General features: G+C 35.6%; 1 long non-coding RNA gene across 1 annotated transcript in view; it reads right to left on the bottom strand.

Moving 5' to 3' along the window:
• The window catches only part of LOC147823157 (uncharacterized), a 665,389-nt gene that overhangs the window by 450,770 nt on the left and 192,848 nt on the right, over positions 1-21,771 (bottom strand). Inside the window, exon 5 of the long non-coding RNA XR_015444199.1 lies at positions 13,009-13,089. This is a non-coding gene — a long non-coding RNA (uncharacterized LOC147823157). The remainder of the gene's footprint in view (positions 1-13,008; positions 13,090-21,771) is intronic.

Here is a 21,771-nt window from a genome sequence, read left to right as displayed (position 1 = left end):
GCAACTTCAACCTTTCTCTTCTGACTCATCTTCTTTAAATGCCATTTTTTCCATGTTATGTTCTGAGACAAAAACCTCCAGTGGCTCCTACTTTATATTATGTCAGGTCTTATCACTTTGCATAGACCTTAAAACCTTCTAAAATTAATTCTCTACACTCCAACCTTATTTCCCAATTATCCTCATATCATAGCTTAATTTATGGCCCAATTCGGTAACTTCTGTTTTCTATTATTCACTCTGCTTTATTATATACTGTGCAGACTCCCAAACCAGCTCTCCCTTACAGACTTTATTGTGAAAAACAAGAACACAGCATATGGTTATTCTCTCCATGGCACAAAGTACATGGATGAAAATATACTGAAAGTACAACATCACTTTGCTTCACTGACTAGATGCCAGCCACTGATGTGGGTCTTTTCAGGCCCATTAGATGACTAAAACACATGGAGTGTTTAGCACAACACAAAAATAATAAGGGCTCAGCAGGCATTTATTTTTATGGCTGTGTTATTTATTCTTCTTCACAAACTTGTGAGGGGAAAAACAAGGAGGGACATGGAGCTCTGAAAGGCCATGAGATCATCCAGGCTGATGTGGGCGAGGAGCACGGTGGAACCAGGCTTTCCCAGGACGTGGCAGAAATACAAATTAGAGTGAATAAATAAAAGGGAATTTTATCAGTTCCAATAAGAGCACTGAAGTGCAGTGACTCCAAGGCTGCACAATCCCGTGGCTCAACAATGTGACGAAGGTGATGTGGTTCTGGCCATCTTGCTTCTCTAACTTTTTGAGCAGGTTAGATTGAGAGTCAGTCTTACATATTTCAGCAGCTACATACATCCACAGCAATTCCAGCCCAAACAGCCGGACACAAGAGCATTCAAAAGAAGGGGCACTGCTTAGCGGTAACAACATCTTTCCCATCAGAGTCCCATCCCATTTCACTGCCCAGTGTCTAAAATAATCCCTAGTAAGGAAAATGGGACCAATAATGATTGGCTTATGCCCAAGAGCACTCACCACTCTAGGAGTGGAGATGAAGTAACTTTCTCTGAAATGTGTGGAAAAGGAAAAATGCAGGAACAAAATGAGAGCTCATTTTTGAAGGGGTGAAAAGAATGTGGAGAGTATCAGGGAGAAACATCAGCAGGGCTGGCTTGTTGCTACACTGCTGCAAAGTTGCAAATGTGAGATTAAAACTAAATGACTAATTGAGCATATAAATATCTATGGTTATTACACATTTAAAAATAGAGAGAAGGGAGGAAAGAAAAGCCTAACTGAAGGTCAGTGAGAGTCACGTTCCCCACGGTGCACACCACTCCCACAGGCTGTGAAGCTAGTTGCTGGAAATGCCAGAGATCTGGAGGAGCATCTGTGTGCACAAGGGAGCTTACCAGGGACAAAAATGATGTGAATCCCAAGAGGGAGCTGAAGATCGCCGTGTTTAAGAGTGCAGACCATCATGAACTAATGAGGCTGTCAGGTCTGTGAGTCAGCCAAGGAGGCAGGAAGCCTGACTAACAAAGCCATGATTTCCTCACAGTGCAGCTACAGAAGAGGATAATATTGAACTAGTTCCTTTCTTAAAACCAAACTTCTTCTCTGTAACTACAAAGACTATTTCCTTAAGGAAAGATGGCAAAAAAAAAAAAAAGGATGGACATTTAATTAATCAATGTCTCATATTTTTGCAGGATGCTAAAAATCAAAGAGATAACATAACCAAAAAGATTAAACAGTAATTCTTGTTGAGATTAAATAGCTGTAAAAGTTAAGAGGTTTCACATCTGTTGGCTGTACTCATAATGTTTCTGTTGATCTTACTGTTTGGCCCATGTATACTTAACTGTCTTTCTGGCCTTGTCTCCTCCAGACTCAAAGCTATACGTCTACCCATGCTGGAAACATGTGATGCCTATCGAGGACCTTTAGATAGACCTTCTGAAGGGTCTCCCTGACTGCCAACCACAACTACTACCCCCTTCAGCCTGAAGTAGCTCTAGCGGTCATTGCCCCTTGCCCCTTCATGGCAATTCAGGATACTTCTTCAGATGGGGAATATTATAGATAGATGAGCTAAGTAGAAATATTACAGGCAGTCAGATAGGTTTAAGTCCTTGAGAAGGCCAGGACAAAGGTGAAACAAACCACAGCACCACATCAATTAGACTTCCTAGCTGTATGCACAGAGAGGGACAGACCAACCAAAGCCAAGGGGATTTGCTGGAAGGTTATTGAGGGCTGTTGGCATTGTAGACAGCTAAGTTAGTTATAGATATTACAGCCAGTTATACAGGGCTGGGCCTTCAGCAGAGGACAACTGTGGCCCAAGGCACATTCACTGAAGCCCAGAATTGTAAAAGGAGAGAAACTACACACCCTTGTGCTTCCCCTGGGAATAAATAGCACTGATTGATATTCGAAATAGGTATCAATCACCTGGGCGGGGGGGGGGGGGGGGGGGGTCAAGGTCTTAACCCAGCCTCTCCAGGAAATATCCCTGCCCCCCACCCTCACTGAAAATCCTGGTAAGCTTGCTCCGTGACTTGCTTCCCAATTGGACCACCATTACCTAAGTGACGATACTTGTAACCTTATTGGATGTCCATGTCTGTGGCCCACGTTGCACTCATTTGGGTTTCACCCTATACAATTTCTCTGTAAAGTGGGGTCTTTGGCTACCGCTCGGGACCTTTCTGGCCCCTCAGGAGCTTCCCTATCAATAAATATCTTCCTACTTTAAAAAAAAGAAAAATAACAGAGGTTTCAGATATGGGCAGACTTGTGATGGAGAAGATTTATGGAGATGGTCACAGATACAACAATAACATGGGTTTTTCCCATGGAAAGAGAACTCCAATTGTACTAGACTTTGTAATTATTCTGTATCATCAAAACATAATCTAGCTTTCATCATAAAAGTACAAATATGGCTGGAATGTCATACTCTTTGCAAAGGAGCAAATGTAGGAATCCAAAGGTCATGGTACTATCCAAAGACATTCCACATAACAGTGCATTAGAAGGGGAGGTAGAGCTGGATAGAAGTCTAAGCTCTGCCACTTAGAGACTGTACCATGTTCTGGACTTCATAACCTTCCTATTTCAGGTCACTTATTTGTAAAATTTGGATACCACTATTGGCTCTTACAAGAGAATCACATAAAATTTAATCTAAAGCTTGCTGCACATAGTATTCAATGTTAGGTATCATTGCTATATTATTATTAATCTCATGGAACTCCAACACTAAGGGTTACTTATGAGAATGTTTTGTTTCTTCTCTTCAATAAGAAGCAAAATGAAAGATCAGTGACTTCTCCCCAGTCTCTCACTGTTAGGCAGGTTACATGGCTAGCTTTCAAAATCCTTCCAATAACCCACATGACAGGATTCTGAAACAGCCAAAGATAAGCAGAAAAAAAAGTGGGTCTAAGTCCCTACACTGTATGATCCCTATGAGAACAGGAAGTCTCAGAGTCCTGGACAATGCTCAGTGGAAGCAGAGGCGGTCAGGTATTTTTGATATCTTTATGCCCTCTTGCAGCTCCAAACATCTTAACATCCAACTGGCAGCAGAACACCTCAGGCAATTTCTACCTTCAAAGAGCAATATTCCTGCTGAATATTTTTAAGAGAGCTACAATACCTAATGTGTTTATTAAGGAACACCTCCTATTGAGGACTTTTCATCAGCTCTGGAGCTTCATTAAAGAAGAAAACTGTGAAAAGCTTTTAGTTACTTGTCAAGCCTTTGATCTGATCTGAGGAGGGAACCTTGTGTACCAAGTTTCCTTTGACTCTGGAAAACACAGATTCTCTCATGGAGACACAGTCATGTACATGACAGCAGCAATCCTCTGATACAGTCTGAACTCAGATATTAGAGAACTTACTGACAGACCAATACATTCCCACCAGCACCTTCCTGGCTGTGGTAGGGACAGTTTAGGACCTATGCATATTGAGTTTCTGCAAATAAACCTGGAAATCCCACAAGTTCTAAATTTAAATATGTAAATCATATAGAAATAATGTCCCAAGATTACTATAAGTAATATAATTAGGGTTTGTGGAATCCTGGCATCTTCTAGTGATATGGCTCTGTCTATCTAGTAAATTGAGGAAAAATCTTTAATTAACATTAACTGCCCACAGATTAACTGCCCATTTAAATTCACGTCAATATTCTATCTTTAACTGCTTCATTACCTAGTGTCCAATTACATTTGGTAAAACCTGTATGTCAATTGTAACCTAAAATACACACAGCAAATTTTTACTCATGCTATTAAGTGCCCATACCTCAGCATTTATATCCAGGTATTTCCATCTTACTGTTACTGAACAATCCTAGAATTGGAGAGAAACAACTATATCACATTTATTCAGCTTTTTAATTATGCAAGAAATGAATGCAAACTCATTCATGATGTTTCCTATCATTATTAAAAAGACATGAGAATTTTTTGCCAATATGAATTTTCCTACTTCTGCTACATTTGTTCTACTTGGAGTCACACAACAAGTTCTTGGTTGAGATAAAACACATAAAAAAAATTACACAAAGATAAGAGTAGATTTAATGAACTTTCAAAAACCAAACCTCTCTACTAAGTAACCAGAACATACTTCAACAACAAAATAGAAGAGAATCAACATTCCTGGATGTCCTCTAGTCCCACATTCTGTCACCTTTCTTTTCAAGAGTAACAGTATCACCAAATCCAATAGCATAGATTATTTTTTCCTATTCCTATACCTTATTAAAAAGAACCATGCAACTCTCTTATACCTACCTTCTTTCCCTGGGCATTATATTTCAGAGACAAAAATATTTCAATGCGTTCTGAGACACATTAATGTGTGTTTCAATAGTTGCTCATTCTCAGTGCTATAGAATATTTCATTGCATAGTATGTCAAAAACAACTTATTCATTTCATTGTTTATGAGAAGTTGGGTACTTTTCATTTTAAATAATGCTGCTATGAACATAGCAGTGCATGTATTTTGTTGACACCTACACATTCCTCTTTGGCATAAATAGGATGAAATGCTGAGTCTTCAGATATGCATGTGTTCTGTTGTAGCAGTATGCACCAACCAGTTCTCCACTAGGATTATACTTTAGAACAAAGTGTTCAAGCTCTATTTTTCTACATCCTAACATCTAATTTTCTATATCCTATCTGGTACATTTTGTCCTTTTTCTACTTCTATATCATTGCTGTTTTAACCCACATGTTCTTAATGACAAATTTGTGCACCTTTACATATTTATTGGCCATGTGGATATTCTATTTTGCAAAGTGCTGAAGACTTCTGACCCTTTATCTATGGGGTTTGCTGATTTTTCTTATTGATTTCTAGTAGTACACTATATATGTAGATAAGAATATTGCACAAGTCATAAATACTACAAATAGTATCCCCTGTGTAGTTTTTCTTTACTTAGTGAAATCCTTTGAACAGAAATTTTATTGTATTCCAATATATCATTTTATTTATATATTTAATATGTCCTGATTAAGAAATTTTTGCTAATAACAAGTCAAGATGTTCCTTTATGTCTCCTTTCATATTGTCATATTTTTACCTTTCATATTTAGATCCACAATCTACTTGGAATGGATTTTTGTGTCTGGGTAAATCTGTTTTGGATATTTAATTGACATAGCACCATTACTCTCTCTACCACATACCAGTGCTACCTGTCATAAATCACATCTACATACCTAGATGTCTATTTCTACACTTTCTATTCTATTCCATTGGTCTGTATCCTTTACAACATTGTAACATTATAATTACTATATCTTTGTATATGATAACTAATAGCATGACTTCTATCCCAGCTTCATTAGTCTTTTTAAGTATTCCTGCACTTTAACTTCATAAAATCATAGACATAGCTTCTCTCAGTTTTCACAGAAGAAAATCTTGCAGAGATTTTTATTATGAATAAATCTGTCTATAGTTTATGAAGGATTGACATATTTATAGTATTGAGTTTTCCACTATATAAATACATTTCCTCCTATCTGCTTAGGCAGTCTCTTATGAACATTTTTAGTCTCATTCATTAGTTTTATTTCTAACTATTTGAATTATTTATGCTATAGTAAGTGTAATTTTTAAAAAATCTTGCGTCTATTACTGTGTTGAGTTTATTACTGTTTATAACTATTTTTATTATTTATGCTTGTACATAAGGATAGAATAAACATTCTGTATATTGCTACCATGAAAATTTCAGTCTGATGGATGAGTGAATGCCATATGTCTCCTTTTCCTTGCAAATTAACTTATTGGTTACCCTGTCCTTGCTCCTGGGTAAGAAAGGGACAACTTGTTTGTTTATATTGTTGACTGCACAAAGCTACACCTGGACTTGAAAGGGTAGCTATGTCTCCAAAGATGGTGCACTTTGATCTGATGCAGCAGTACAGGCTTCCTCTAAGTTGCTTTCCTCGGAGAGAAGCGTATGTGACACTGTTCATTGCTTCATAGTCTTCAACATTCGAGTATGATTTGGACACTGATCTTGTTAGGGGTTTTTTTCCCCCACCTCTAAACTACTCTCCTTAGCAGGATTCTCGTCCTACCTGCCTTCTCACAGCAGCTCTTCCCAGTTTTTAGTTAGATCTCCTCTCCTTTTGTCCTTTCTTTGATGATCTTACATTATACCTAGCTCTAAATATCTAATTTATGAGATTTCTACCACTAATTTTTCTGCCTGATTTATAAATTCTATTTGCTTGAGAGCTCCTCCTTGAAAGCCAAACAAATTCTCAAAGTTACCTACCCAATTTTCTCTTCTTCTATATTTTCTAACTGATATTTTTGAGCAGTCACCTTAGGCTTCATTCTCATATTCATACTCTCTCCCTCCTCCTCTCCCACAAAGGCTTCTAACATAATTTAAACCTGGTTTGTTCCCCCTCATCCAAAGTCCTCCTGAGGTAAAGGAAGTAAAACCTATCTGTCCCTACCCCAAGTTTCAATTCCACCCTTATCCCTCACCAAATTCTCAACAATTGTCTATGTTACTCTGTATCAACGATTGGACAGTAAGGCATTCTGGCACATCCTGAAAGTTGTCTTTAAGGTTGTAAAAGCCCAATGAAGGACACTGTAGAGTCTCACTAAACTCCTGGCATTATTTCCAACTCACAGATTTTCTTCCTCTATTACATTTCAGTGTGATATTATTTTCTCTCCCACTCTTCCTATACTATACTCTCCACAAGTTTACCTCACTTCCTGTAAAATGAGACCTTCATCAGTTGTTCTAATATTTGTTCCATGGACTTGCCCATAGCGGAGTTCCCTCCCCAGGAAATCATGCAGCACTTCTCAAGCTCAACTGTGATTTCACTGCCATTGCTGAAGTCTTCACATTTCTTAAAGTTTGGGGAGATTTGGGGGCTGGAAGGAAACTAATTTTCAGCCTGAAACATCATATAGAAGTTAGCATTCTGAGCTTACAAATTCATGAAATGCTCAAGATTGGGTTCACACAAGACCTGCCAAGGCATAGATAGTATCACTAAGAAAATATTTATCAAAGTACTTCCCATCCAACAAAAGGGAACTTATCTTTGATTATATCTTTTCTTGACATGGAAGTGATGGGAAAATATGTGCAAAGAGAAACTGTACTCAATCTATTTTAATTGATTATGCAATGTTATTCTCCATAAAATGGGCATTATGATATACTTACTGTGACTACTCCTAGGAATGGTAGGGGGTACAGTTAATTACCATTTACTGAAAGCTTTAAAAATCATAGCTAGAGATATTTTATGTTTCCCAAATGTCTTTGTTTTATTCTCTAGAGTGGTCTAGTTTGTCTGTTTGTGCTAAAAAGTGAAAGGACATAATAGAAGTGCATAAAAAATATTACAAATGCTGCAAACCTCGGAAGAATTAAGTCTTTAGATTTTAAACATATTCTGATACAAATTTTGGAAGCATATTTAAACCAGAATGACTTCCGAGTTATGGTACAATTTCTTTGAATTATACCTCAGGCTGACACAAAAGTCATATATTTTCTGTCATGAAGACTTTTTTAAACTCTAGTACAGAAAGGAGCTATACGTCAGTAGGTCCATTTAATGGTTAATTTTAAATACACACATCAGTCCAGTGCTTTTATTTTAAAAATAAACTCCAAATAGGAAGCTGGGATATAGATTTTTCTCAAAGGGGAAGAGAATTGAGAGATGGAGGACTGGGAGATAAAACAAATAATTAATATATGTTATGTATATGTACTTGTACTAACTCCACACAAGGAATGTAAGCAGTAGGAACTGCAAGTGTGCACAAATTAAAAAACAGGAAGGGGATTAAGATGTGGAGGGGGAGGAAGAAAGCAAAAAGGGATGAAAAAGAAATTAAGATGTGTTAGGTACATATATCAACTCCCTACAAAGAATATAATCATTATGTACCACAGACATGTACTAATAAAAAAACAACCTCCAGTGAGGTGAATCAGATGCTTTTTTAACCTAAAATTATAAAGTTTATAACCTACCTGTTAGAGTTTAAGAACACTGTACATATCTCAACATATATTTCATAGCTGAAATATATAAGATCTATTCAAATATACTTAAAAATACCCTTACTGAAATCAGATCAAAATACAAGAATTTAAAATAAAGACATAGTGAAAAATCACTTTTATTGAATTCAAATACAAATAGTTTTCATTGTCAAAAAATTATACTTTAATATCCTATTTTATAAATACATAAATAGAAATATATTGGTGGATATGTAAATACATATATCAACTCATTATATCTACTCTTCTAGTGGTTTCTCAATCAAATATAAAATTTTGGAAGTGGATATTTTCATACAAGTTAGATAACTGAAGCCAAAATATCCTTAATGCATGTTATATGATATAAAGAAATTCCATCAAAACAAAGATAGTTTATATCTCACATGGTACATAATGATCTTGTAAATCAGAAAAAAAAACTTTTCATTGTATGCTTCTAGGAAACATCAATTTTTAAAAATACTTCAATAAGGAAAACCTAGAAGTTTAATGACATCAAGTTATTTCTACAGATATTATTGAACATGTGATACTCAATTATAAATGTTTAACTGTGTCATATGAATGCCAGGAACAGAGAAGGCATCTGATCAGGTCTGCAGCTAACCTCAACCCAGGCTCAACAACCTCCATCTTAATTACCGTCACCTTTGAGTGTCCAGCCCAGTCCTCCTGAAGGCTAGGTTTTTACAAAGAATGGAGACAGAGACGAGATGCTGAAAAGTAAGCACCTGAAACTGCTGCCTTCCTCCATTCTCCCTGACACCCATCCTAGTAAGCACACCAACACAATCAGAGACCTTCTGCTTCTTTATTTTTTTAAGGAACACAGCAAGATGCCTGAGTCCCTTTACCACTCAATAACTTTTATCTTAATGACAAACTTGAAAGCTTTTTTGAACTACATTCTGTTTTACTCTCTTAATAGACTCTTACCAAATCTCTTCTTCAAGACGCAATTGATAAGAGTATATCTAGCCTTTGCCCATTTAAGTCTTTGCAAAGCTACTTTCAGCCTTCAATAACCATTAATGCAGAGGGTCCTCTAGTCCAGCTGTTCTCAGTGTGTATTACAGAGACTTGTGGTTTTGTGGTATGGTAATTTCCCAATGGCCAGATTGGAAAAAAAAAAAAATCTTCCTTTACTGTAGGAATTCTCAGAACTTTTAATATGTTAATGTACAGTGTGATTCTTCAAGAAGCCAGGAAGTTAGGTAGCATTTCAAAGTCTGAGTGTAGAATTAAAGCTCTCATTTCACACAGCACCTCATAGGAATAAGGTCCAAGAAACATCCTTAAGAGAAATGCCGTTTAAAGCAATTATTCTAAAACCAAATATATCACCGTGCCTGCCTTCCTGTTGTATTTCTCTTCTACACTCAGCTGGAACATTTAATCCACAAAGGCAATGGTATCTCTACCCTTAGTTCTGGATACTGACATAATTAAGATGATTCAGCATCAATTCATCTCACTGCTGTTTCTGACATTTTTCTAGTGGTCCAGCCCTGTTCCCTGAGCTCTTACTGCACAGCTAGCTGAATTCTAGTTTCAGTATGATTTCCTATCATAATACCTTGTACCCAGATCCAAAGGATAATTAAAGAACTGGAGTTATGGAGTTGCTCTTTCCATTTCTTCCCAACTCTCTAATATGGGCAAGAAGCAAATTCCGACTGTCACCTCTAAGTCTGGAACTCTACCTGCTGTCCTCAGCTCCCACAGTGAGGTCTTTATCTAATTCAGGTGTCCACTAATACTAGGTCAGCCCCTAGGTCCCCAGCCCCAGCTCTTCCTGATCAGATCTGTCCCAAATCCTTCTAAGCCCCAAGCTACTGTTCTGGCCCTCAAAAACTTATGTTTGAAAAAGAAATCCAACAAACACAAAAACACGATTCCTAACTCCACCTATTACACTCAATGGAATACACTCATTTCAAAATTACACTGGGGAAAAAGCTAGTCTCACACTGTGATAAAAAATAATTATGCCATAAAATTTTGCTTAAAACTCTTTTGTACACTAAAAACAATGTCTAAATTCTTACTGGAGTTTGAGTAGTCTCAGAATTAAACAAATTACCAGTTTGGAAATGTGATAAAAAAGCTTTTTGAAAGGCCTCCTACACGTTCCCCTCAAAGTGGGAGTTCCAAACAGTTGTCATATTTCCTTCCAACCCAACCCCCAGCATTCTACATAAAAATGATTTTTACCTCTAAAGAATTACCTAAGAAAAGTGTTCAATACTACCAGTTTGTCTTAGTTGGTTGAAAGTTTTGTTAACAGTTTCTTTTTTAAAGAATCTTTTTGGTTTATGTCTTGTGCTTGAATAGCTACTTTGAAGGTAATAATACAGTGTATTACTATTCTCTTATTTTGTTATGAAATTTTTTCATAAAATAAAAAACATAAGATTTGATTTTTAAATTTCTTTGAAATATTTTTAAATCTTTGCCAGCCTATCCTAAAAAAAAAAAAAAAAACTGGGACTAACTTCTAGTAAGGCTATGTAACAAACACAAATTGTTTCATCTGAGGGATACTGATAAACAAAAACAAGTAGAAAAGATCATCTTACCTTTCCCAAACTAAAAATGGCCTTAGTGGCTAATTTTAGGCTATGACCACAGAAATACATGGCTGGTATTGCAAGGGTTTCACCATACCCTTCCTGCACAGACTTCTACTCCCAGTGTCTGGGCTCTGTACCTCAGGGCTATTTCTTTGAGACCTTCAGAAAGGCAAGGAATTTACTCCCATAGCAGCTCTCAATGACTTCCCAAAGTTAGCAGTGTAATATCTTAATTTTCTCACCTTAAAGATAGGCTACTTCTCCCCCACCACCACCCCCCCCCCCCGTACTGGGGATCAAACTCAGGACCTTGCACTTGCCAGGGAGGCACAGTGCCACAGAGCTACATCCCCAGCCCTAGGATACTTCTGAAGCATATGTTTTGCCCCATTTTCTAAAGATTTCCTAGGGAATTGAACTCTACTCCCCACTATGCTGGCCTCATGATGTCTTTTGCTTGTAATTGGCTGCTCTAGCTTCCCTGTCTCTCTTCCTCATTATGCTCTGAAAATTTTCCCATGACTTTTGGCTTAAAGGTAAATAGATTCTATCTAACCTGTCCAGCAAGATGTGATTGCTGTTAGCTATTTTACCATGGCCTTAATTTACATGAACTCTGTGTTCACCTAGGGCTTGTTCAGCACAGACAGTCCTGATTTATGCCTGTAATCCTGGGGAGTTCTTAGTAATAATGACCCACTTCACAACTGTAAGTCTCCTGGTTTTGGTGGTAAATTATACACTTACCCTCTGTGGTCCTATTACTCTGCCTAGCAAAGTAGTAATTAATCTTATGGATAAACTTAAAAGCTTACATCTCAATCTGCCCATCATGACATTTTTTTCTATCTATGACTTCTTATCTAAATTTCTCAATTTCCTCAGTCTTGGCTCTTCCTCCTTATACCTAGGAGTGTAGGACACACATACATACCCTGGTATATCGCACTGTACAATTAATATTGCCTTAATAGGAAATCACTGTTTTTGTAACATGTAATCAGTGTTTTGTAACTGTTTTTGTTTATGTAACAGCTGCAATGTAGGCTTGTTTATTGGTATTTCCATAATAAAAGAAAACTTTTTACCTACTTGCGTACTTTTATCATAACCCAAATGATATGAGCCTTAGGACAATCTGGGAAACCACTGGCACACCAGGTAGGAAAAGAGAACAACCTAGCTCTCTGCAGGGCTGTGTTAGACTCATGAGTGATGGCTAAAATCGAGTCACAAGAGTCAAAAAAAGAAAGTGAAAAACATGCTCTATTTGAGCCAGGAAAACTTAAATATTTATTTAAAAATTTTATAAGATGATACTCACCCTCTAATATGTAGATTTTCATTTTTTAAATATTTCTAAACATAATCTGTATGAAGAGAAACAATTGCTCAGAAGAAATAACAGCTGACCTGGCCAGTAGCTAATGAGCTGGTATTCTGATTTCCTGGTGCAGAATATAACATTCACATTCAGAGCCACAATCTTATGTGTGTAGCTGTGCGGAATTAGGTTAAAAAAATCTTTTGAACTGGAACACAGGTATTATAAAAGAGCATAAAGAAATATTTTACACTATTGCACCTAATTATGTTTGACTAAGGATGCTTCAGATCTACTTTTCCTGATTGCTTTCTTTAATATAATTGGGAAGATGTAATTTTTAAACCTGTCATGTTACCATTTTTAGCTTTTGATTCAAATAAATCCAGACAAATACTCAATATATGCCCATTGTGTGTCTTATTAAGAGAATTTTTAAGAGACAGTTATCAAAACATGTTTTAACAGCAATGATCAAAAAAATCAATTATATAAATAAATGAAATCTCAACGTACCTTTTCCATGCATATTATTTGTTAAGAAACATGAAGAACCAGAAATGTACATGTAGTTTCCATTCTATGAAAGGTGTTGACCTGAAATATTAATAGATATTCTTAAATTATTTGTGATTTTTTTCCTATTTCTTCAAACACAAATGAGAGTAATATCTTACTGTGACTTTATTTAAAAATGCAAAGCATCCAAATTGCAGAAATAGTTAAAGCAGATTTCTGAGACTGCGGACATCATTTTATAAGTTGCCTAGACAAAGTATAAGAACTCCAGAAAGAAAATTCATTGAAATGAATAAAAAGAGTTGTGTCATACTGAAACTATAAAGTACATGCAGCTCACAAATTTGCTTCAATTGGTCATTTTTAATAATTCCTGCTATATGTCACTTAATTATCAGCATCTTCTAAACATGCATATCTCTTATTCCATCTTCCAGCTGTCCATCTAGACAATTCATGAAGATCTTGAAACCCTACATCACTAGAAGCATCTACACTGATTCTCGACTACAGGAGCAGCACCATCCCTCCAAACCAATCTTGATGCAAACCATATTATTACTTGTTTAAAAAATAAAATCTTAATGAAGCTATTTTCCTAACACAAAGTGTCCCTGCATTTTAAATTGTGAAAATTAAAATTAAATTGCCTTCCAAGGAGGTTGAGCCAATTTACACATTCAGCAAGAATACATTGGAGAGTTTAACAACTCCTTAGATGACACAGGCAATTCAGATAAACTTTCTATTATCACCAATTTTATCAGTAAAATGGTATTATTTTGCACCATGGATTTATATCTCATGCTATAAGCAAAGATGACAATCTTTGCATATGTATAAAAGCTATATTGATTTATATTTTTTGTTACTCCTATTCAATAGCCATTTTCTATAGTGTTTCTAATTTTTGTCATTGATTTTTTTTTAAGTTGGTTCTCATTTTTTATTACTATATTCCCCCCCCATTAACTTTATTGGTACATTTCAGGTATACAATACAGTTGCATTCATCACTGGGATCTTGTACCATTACATGAGTCTCTTGGTTCTTATTTTTTTTCCCCTTCCTCTGCCCTCCCTTCACCCCCCCTTCCCTATTTGCAAAGACCTTGTTTCCATTTTTTGGCTCTTCTCATATTTTTTCCTTTCCTTTTTTTCCCTTCCCCTACTCCTCCCAATTCCCCTGCTCTTTTAGACCTTTTCTTCCTGTTACACAATATCAGTTATACATTTTTTAAATTACAATATTAAGATCTAAGAGACATTACCACAGATTTTACAGAATTTAAAAGGATATAGAAAGCATATTACAAAAATCTCTTTTGAAATAAATTTAACAACTTCTAAGAAGTAACTTAGAAGACAAATTAATGAAACTAACTCTGGAGGACATATAAAATTTGAATAGCACCTATCAAAGAAAGTATATTCCTAGCTTGAAAACCTACCTATATTGTCATTGATTTTTAAAGGTATATTAATGGGACAAACAACTAAATACTATGTTGTATGTGTGGCAAACATTTTTCAGTTTGTCTTTTAACATTGGATTTATGGTTTTGCTATAGAAATATTTCTAATTTTTTGTCAATCTTTTATTTATCAATTTATCAATCTTTCTTTCACAGATTACATCTTTTGTGCCATGTGTTAAAGACCTTTATTTACAAATCATCTATATATCCAATATTTTCTTTCAGATCTTTTGTTTGTTATCTGATGCTATATAACAAAACACTGTAACATGTATTTAGTGGCTTAAAATAACTCATTACAGTATTATTTTTTCCCATCATTCTAGACCTCATCTGCCAACCTATAGTTGAAATCAGTGCTAAGAACTTGAGTCACCTCAAAAGTTTTTACAGCTATGCATCTGACAGTTGATTCTTTCAAGCTGAGGTCTTCCTACATGGCTCAGTTTAGAGACTGTGTTTCCAAAAGCAAGTGTCTCAAAAGGGAGAAAGTGGAAGCTGGCTTCTTAACACCACTCTGCTAGCCAAGCTACCACAGATTAGATTCGAGGAACTGAATGTAAACCCCAACTTTGGATGGGAGGAATGCAAAAGAGTCAGAAATGTGCTTTAAAACTGACATATATCTTTTTGGCCTTGATTTTAAAAACAGAATCACCTTTCTGGAGCTATAATTCGCATATAATAAAACACATCCATTTTAGTATGAGATCAGATTATAATTTGGAGTTATGACAAAAAACTCATTCAACTGGATAATCACAATGAATATATAAAATATGTCTATTACTCTCAAAAGCACCTTCATGCCTTCTGCATTCAGTCTTCTCCTATCCCTGGCTCCAAACAGCCATTTACCTCCTTTTGCTCACTCTTTGCCTTTTCTGGATTTTCAGATAAATGGAATCACATAGTATATAGTCTTTTGTGTTTGTATTATTTCACTTAGCATGCTTTAGAGCAGCAAAGCCAAAGCTTTTAGAGCTTTCAATAACACCCAGCCTCAGTACGCTCAACACCACTGTAGAAATTCATCCATGTTGTTGTCTCCAGTAGTCCATTTCTTTTATTAGTGTTGAGTAGAATTTTATTGTATAAGCATATCACAACTAGTTTACCATTCACCTGTGGATGGACATTTGTATTGTTTCATGTTTGGGCTCTCATTAAGCTTCTATGACTATTTGTGTGTAGGAGCTTGTGTGGACATATGTTTTTATCTATCTTTGGTAAAGACACAGAATTTGGATTGTTGAATTGTAAGCATATGTTTAAATTTGTAAGAAACTGTATATCTAACTCGTTTAAATATTTAATCAGTGCATGAGAACTTTTTTTCTTTTAGCTTGAGGCAGTTTCTGCAGGTTTTTCCAGATGGCCATTTTTCTGAACACCATTTCTTGAATAACACTTCCCTTAGTGTTCTACAATACACCTGCATCACATACAAAACCCCCAAATGTACTGGAATCTATTTCTGGATTTCTCCTCTGTTCTGCTGTTGAAGTGACATTGCAGACAGAGGTGGTAATGTTGCTAACTAACCCCTAACAAATGTTAATCCAATTCATATCTACACCAGTTCTATCAGATGAATACCATTTTAATATCCAAATGAAAAAGGAAGACTAAACACAGAAAAGGGCATAATTTCTTCCAAATCCTGTATGATAGTTAGTTAGTGGCAAAAGCAGGATATGAAACTAGGGAATTCACCTCCAGAGGATTCATGTGTGTGCCTGAGCTCTGGGCTGCTGCCTCACACAAAGACCTGCACAAGTACTTTACTCTGCTCATCCCAATGAATACTGCATTAATCTCTGTCCTAGCACATATGCATTTTTCTGTAATTAGTTTGACTCATATTCCAAAATCTTTTGGCGTTTTCATTTATGTAAAAATATGAATTAGTTCAAGAACTTCCCCTCACTAGTGTTCAGTATGTTATTATTTATATCCATTTCTAAATTCCTTTTAAAATCAGAATGTTCCCTAGTGTCACAAGTTTCACTGAATTTATTTTTCTTGATATACTTTCTTCATCTGAAGCAAATTTAAATATAAAAAGTGTGAGGCCCTCATCTTTCTCAAGGAGGATGAATGCATAGTAGTCTCAGGGGAATTGTGATTTAAACAGTATTGTCAAGAATGGGGCACCAAAGCTGCGAAGTAGGCAGTGTTTTCAACATGCCCACAAACACATAGTCTCTCTCAGTAAACCTTATCTGAACATCCCACCATCAAATCCTAGCTCAGAATTACATTCTTCTTCTACCACTATCTGCTGCTGTCATTCCATTAACACTCCAACAGATTTCATCTTTTTTCCTCTAGAAAGCACACAAGGTAGGAAAGATTACTTCCCATCCCATCAATGTTAATAACCAAAAAGGAGAAATTTAGAACAGAAACTCCAAATTCACATATTGAAATCCTAATTGAGAAGGTCCTGGGATTAGGAGGTAGAGCTTGTGAAAGATGAATGCTTTTGTGCCTGGGGTTATTGCCCTTATAAAAGAAACTACTCTGGAAAGTTAACCATGTGAGGACACAGAGGGAAAACAGCCATCCATAAACCAGGAAAGGATCCTTATCAGACACCAAATTTTCTAGTGTTTAGATCTTGAACTTCCACAACTCTAGAACTACCAGACCTGTGGGATATAAATTTTTGTTGTTTGTAAGCCACCCAATTTATAGATTTTTCATAACAGTCCAAACAGATAAGACGAGGTTATAAACGGAGGATGTATTGGTAGTTACATAATCTGTTTATTAAAATCCTGTTATTCTCTAAGCTAATGATGAGGAAACTAAGGTTCCAATAAGAGAAGCAACTTAAGCATGACACTGTATGCTAACAGCAAACCTGGCATCAACCTGAATGCCTTGACTCCCCATCACTGTTACTGTCTGCTGCTCACGCAGCCTCCAAATGACATGTTTCTCATGCTTCAAAGATATCACAAGCAGCAACATGGCGTGTCTTTACCAAAAACAATTTCCCATCTTCCAACTGAACGTAAACGGCTGTTTCTTTGCAACTAGACCGAGTGGTACCTTTTTATATGAAATTATTTAGTCTTATTATTCATATTGTGGTGTGTCTAGGAATTTCAAGATCTAAAATATAACTTTTAATAATGTATCAGCATTTTTGATAAAAGTAACTTGTATTCAATTTATTTGAATCATTTTAAGAAAGGATGCCCAAAAGAATTATTATTATGTTGCCTGATGAAACAGGAAAGAACTTACCAAAAGTTAAACAACCACTTATCTTTTAGTATTTCTTTCTCAACTGAAGATTGCAGGAGGAAAGGGAGTGAAATGAACTGAGAATCACATTCATGCTGATTATCAGTGTTCAAAAGGAGCTAATTCTTATGCCAAAAATGTAATTTCTGTTATACTAAACTGTAACAGACGCAATTTACACGTTAGAAAATTACCTTCTAATATTCAATCATCATGATATTCTTGTAAATGCAATACTGGTAATATACTGAGTCCAGGGTAAAATCTATATCTACTGAACAGTCCTACTAAGAAAATCATCTTTGCTTTTATTAAAATTATACATTATAATTTAATAAATAAAAAACTTTTGATTTTGTTTCCCTACCTGCCATCATCTACCACCTCAGTGAATGGCAACTCCTTTCTCCCCATAGCCAGGCCAAAACCCTTGGGAAGCTCTTGACTCTTCTTTCTGTCATATCTATCATAAATTCTAGAGATTTCCTCCTTAAACATATACTCAGATAGGATATATAATTTAAGAGGAAACTCTTAGATGAAAAAGCATCTCTTAAGTAAATGGGCTCATTTATTTATAAAATAGCAGAAAACACCCCCAGAATCCTTGCCACCAACTTTGCCACCTTCTACCAAGTAGACTGGGGAAGGCCCTGAATCATGCAATTATCTACTCACTGTTTTTCTTAATTCCCCAACCATCCCTATATTCATTCTTACAGTAACCAGAGTCCCCTGGTTAAAGTCAAGCCATATCGGGTCACTCTCAACTCAAAACCCTTATATGTTTCTTCACTCAGAAAATTCTCAAGACTTTATACTGACCTACAAAGAACTGATCACTGACCAGGTTGTTCCTGAGTCATTCCTTGAATCTCAGTAGCATATTTAAAAAATGATAAAACTAGCAGACTATGTTTTATTACTGATAAACTTAGTAGTGTACAGTTTTACTAGATTTAACAGTTAATTTGTAAAAAGTACAATCTGATCTGAGGCAAAAAAAACCCTTTGGTTTAGCAGCCTGTTAATAGCACATTTACTGACCTATTGGGTTTGGGTTTTTTTGTTTTTCTTTGTGGTACCGGGGATCGAACTCGGGTCCTTGCACTTTCAAGGCAGGTGCTGGAACCACTGAGCTAAATCCCCAGCCCTACTGACCTATTGTTATAAAAATACAATTATGACAGTAATATTTATATAAGAGAAATGAAAAGAAGAATTTAAATATATGTATTTAATAGCTATGGCACATAAGTTCCACGTGAAGTATCTAACTATTAGTTTCACAAGTCTTGTTTCATTTTATTAAGTACTAATGAGGACAAACGAATATTTAAATATAACCAAAACGATAAGATATCTCAAGTTTTCAAAACCCACTGAATTTAACACTATAACAAAAAGAAAAATTCACTCATTTATCCCAACTTTTCCATAATGAATTGCCTGCAAGTTTCCACAGAAACAATCTTTCTTACCTTATGGAGTCATTTGTAATAAGTATGACAATAAAATGATATCCCTGAGCATCACCTCTTACCAATATTCTGAAAATCGGGATCGAAGTTAGTCATTCTAGACAGATGTGATTAGTTAACATCTTTTTAAAAATTAATGACTACAGTTTATAAAATGTATATCACCAGTGTCAGCTTTCAGCAAAGTATTTGATACATTACCTCCTACAACCTTAATTTAAATACTCAAACTGACTTTGATAGGACAACTCCTGCAAGGATTGCAAACTGTCAAAAGGAACACAAATAATGGGACATGAATGATAAATAACAGTTTCACATAATGAGGAAGTCCACTAGTGTAGTGCCCAGGGACTGGTGTTCAGCCAGTTCTTAACATTTTATTAGTGATCTGGAAAGGGGAGTAGACAGCCTTTTCATTACACTTGTATATGAGGACTTGAATAGTACAAACTAATGAATAGCAGAAAAAAATGGAGAGATTACATTAAGATAGTTTAGGAGACCAAACTGTGAAATAATACAAGTTAATCTTTCCTGAGATTATGTTATTCAAGGAGATGAACATAAAAATAGAGAAAAGAAGTTTAAAGGGAGTTCATTAAAAGATAATTCTGATTTTTGAGGCAGAAATAATTATGCCCTGAATAGCAAAACATCTGAAAGAAAGACATCTCACAGAAGCATCTATGTCACTGACTCTGGGGGATTCAAGGAAGTCTAAGGCACAAATCCTCATGATTCTCTCACCAGAGACAAAATAATCTGCTGCAATTATATAATAGGCAAGTAAAAATATTTTCTTTGTACTTTTAGATTTTAGTGAAGTACTGAATTGATGCAACACTCACATGATGAATACACTGTAGTAAAACTCTCAGCCCTTTGTCTAGTAGTTTCTTTTGGAATTGAGTAATGTTCATTTTGTCCACAAGGAAATTCCATAAGATGTCATACCTGTTGTCTCCTAAACTGAATCAGTCTAATGTAAATTAATTGCTAGGAAAAAATCACCTGCATTGCTGGATGCAAATTAAAATTACCCTTATAAATTCACTGCTCAAATTATCTGACAACTGCTATTATATTTTGCTGAAAAATACATTAGACAACTGCAAATGTACTTTCTTGAGAACATGGTAATTACTTTAGAAGTTGTTCAGGTGTTGCCATTATACATATAGGGATTCACTTAATGGTTAGAACCTACTTAAAAAACAAAGATTTGTCTGTTGTGACCTTCATAATGCAAGGTTATTTCATTGCACAAAAAGTACAGGTTATATCCAAAACATATATCCAAAAACATCCCATTCACTGGATTGAGATTAGGACAAATCTGAGATACAACTTAAATTTTCAAATACATTCTTCACATGTTACATTTTAGCCTGGAAACCTTTTATTTTTCTAGTATAATTGAACAAAAACACTTGACTAACAAAAATGAAACTTCCAATTTCTACTCAGACATATCAAAAGCTTAGAAGTCATCATTCCTACCCCTACAAGATAAAAACTGAAAAATTTAAAAAGTAAAATCCCTCAAAATCAATAGCTCCTCTGAGATCTACCAGAAAACTGAGGTCACATAACAAACTGTTTCCCTAAAAACTGGAAGGAGAGGTAGATAAAGACAATCACACTTATTGGAAAGAGAAGTCTAGCTGCAAAAGCCTAAACTGGAGCCAGTACCACCACTTGAAATTAATTGACAGACTGATAGAGGCTCAGTATGGACTTTCTTGAGAGTTCAAAACTTTGCACAGGCCCTGTTAGAGGTGTCTGCACAGTTTCCTGAGTTTTTCATGGGGATACTGTAAAGATCAGAAAAAAATTCCATCTTGCTTCCAGCAGGAGGAAGAAAAAAGTGCTTTTTAAAATATACCCAGAGTTGAGAATACAAAAAAATCAATGAATCAAAGAGTTGGTTTTTTGAAAGAATAAATAAAATTGATAAACCTTTAGCCAACCTTGTCAAAGAAAGGAAAGAAAAGGCACAAATACATGCAATTAAGAATGAAAAAGGTGAAGTCACGATCCAACAGAAATCCAGAGGATCATCATTATCTACTTCGAGAACCTCTGCTCCAATAAAATGGAAAACAGAAGAAATGGGAAGATTCCTAGATACATACAAATTGCCAAAGTTAAGTGAAGAGGATATAGAAATTCTAAACACCCCAATTACAATGAGTGAAATTGAAAATGTAATAAAATATTTACCAACAAAGAAAAGCCCAAGTCCGGATGGCTTCATTGCTGAATTTTACAAGACATTTAAAGAACTAATGCCATTACTCTTTAAACTCATCAAGGAAATTGAAAGGGAAGCAATATTTCCAAATTCACTCCTGGAAGCAAGTGTTACTTTGATTTCAAAACCAGGGAAACACCAAACCCAAAAAGAGAACTACAAGTCAATTTCTCTAATGAACATAGATGCAAAAATCCTCAACAAGATACTGGCAAACAGAATACAGAGGGTCATCAAGAAGATCATACACCCTGAGCAAGTCAGATTTATCCCAGGGATGCAAGGA

This window comes from Heterocephalus glaber, unplaced genomic scaffold (genome assembly GCF_053883595.1).
Source record: "Heterocephalus glaber isolate CG9 unplaced genomic scaffold, H.glaber_assembly_v1.0 deba00001600, whole genome shotgun sequence".
Taxonomy (NCBI): domain Eukaryota; kingdom Metazoa; phylum Chordata; class Mammalia; order Rodentia; family Bathyergidae; genus Heterocephalus; species Heterocephalus glaber.
Note: the sequence above shows the minus strand (reverse complement) of the source record. Positions and strands in the feature narration are given on the sequence as shown.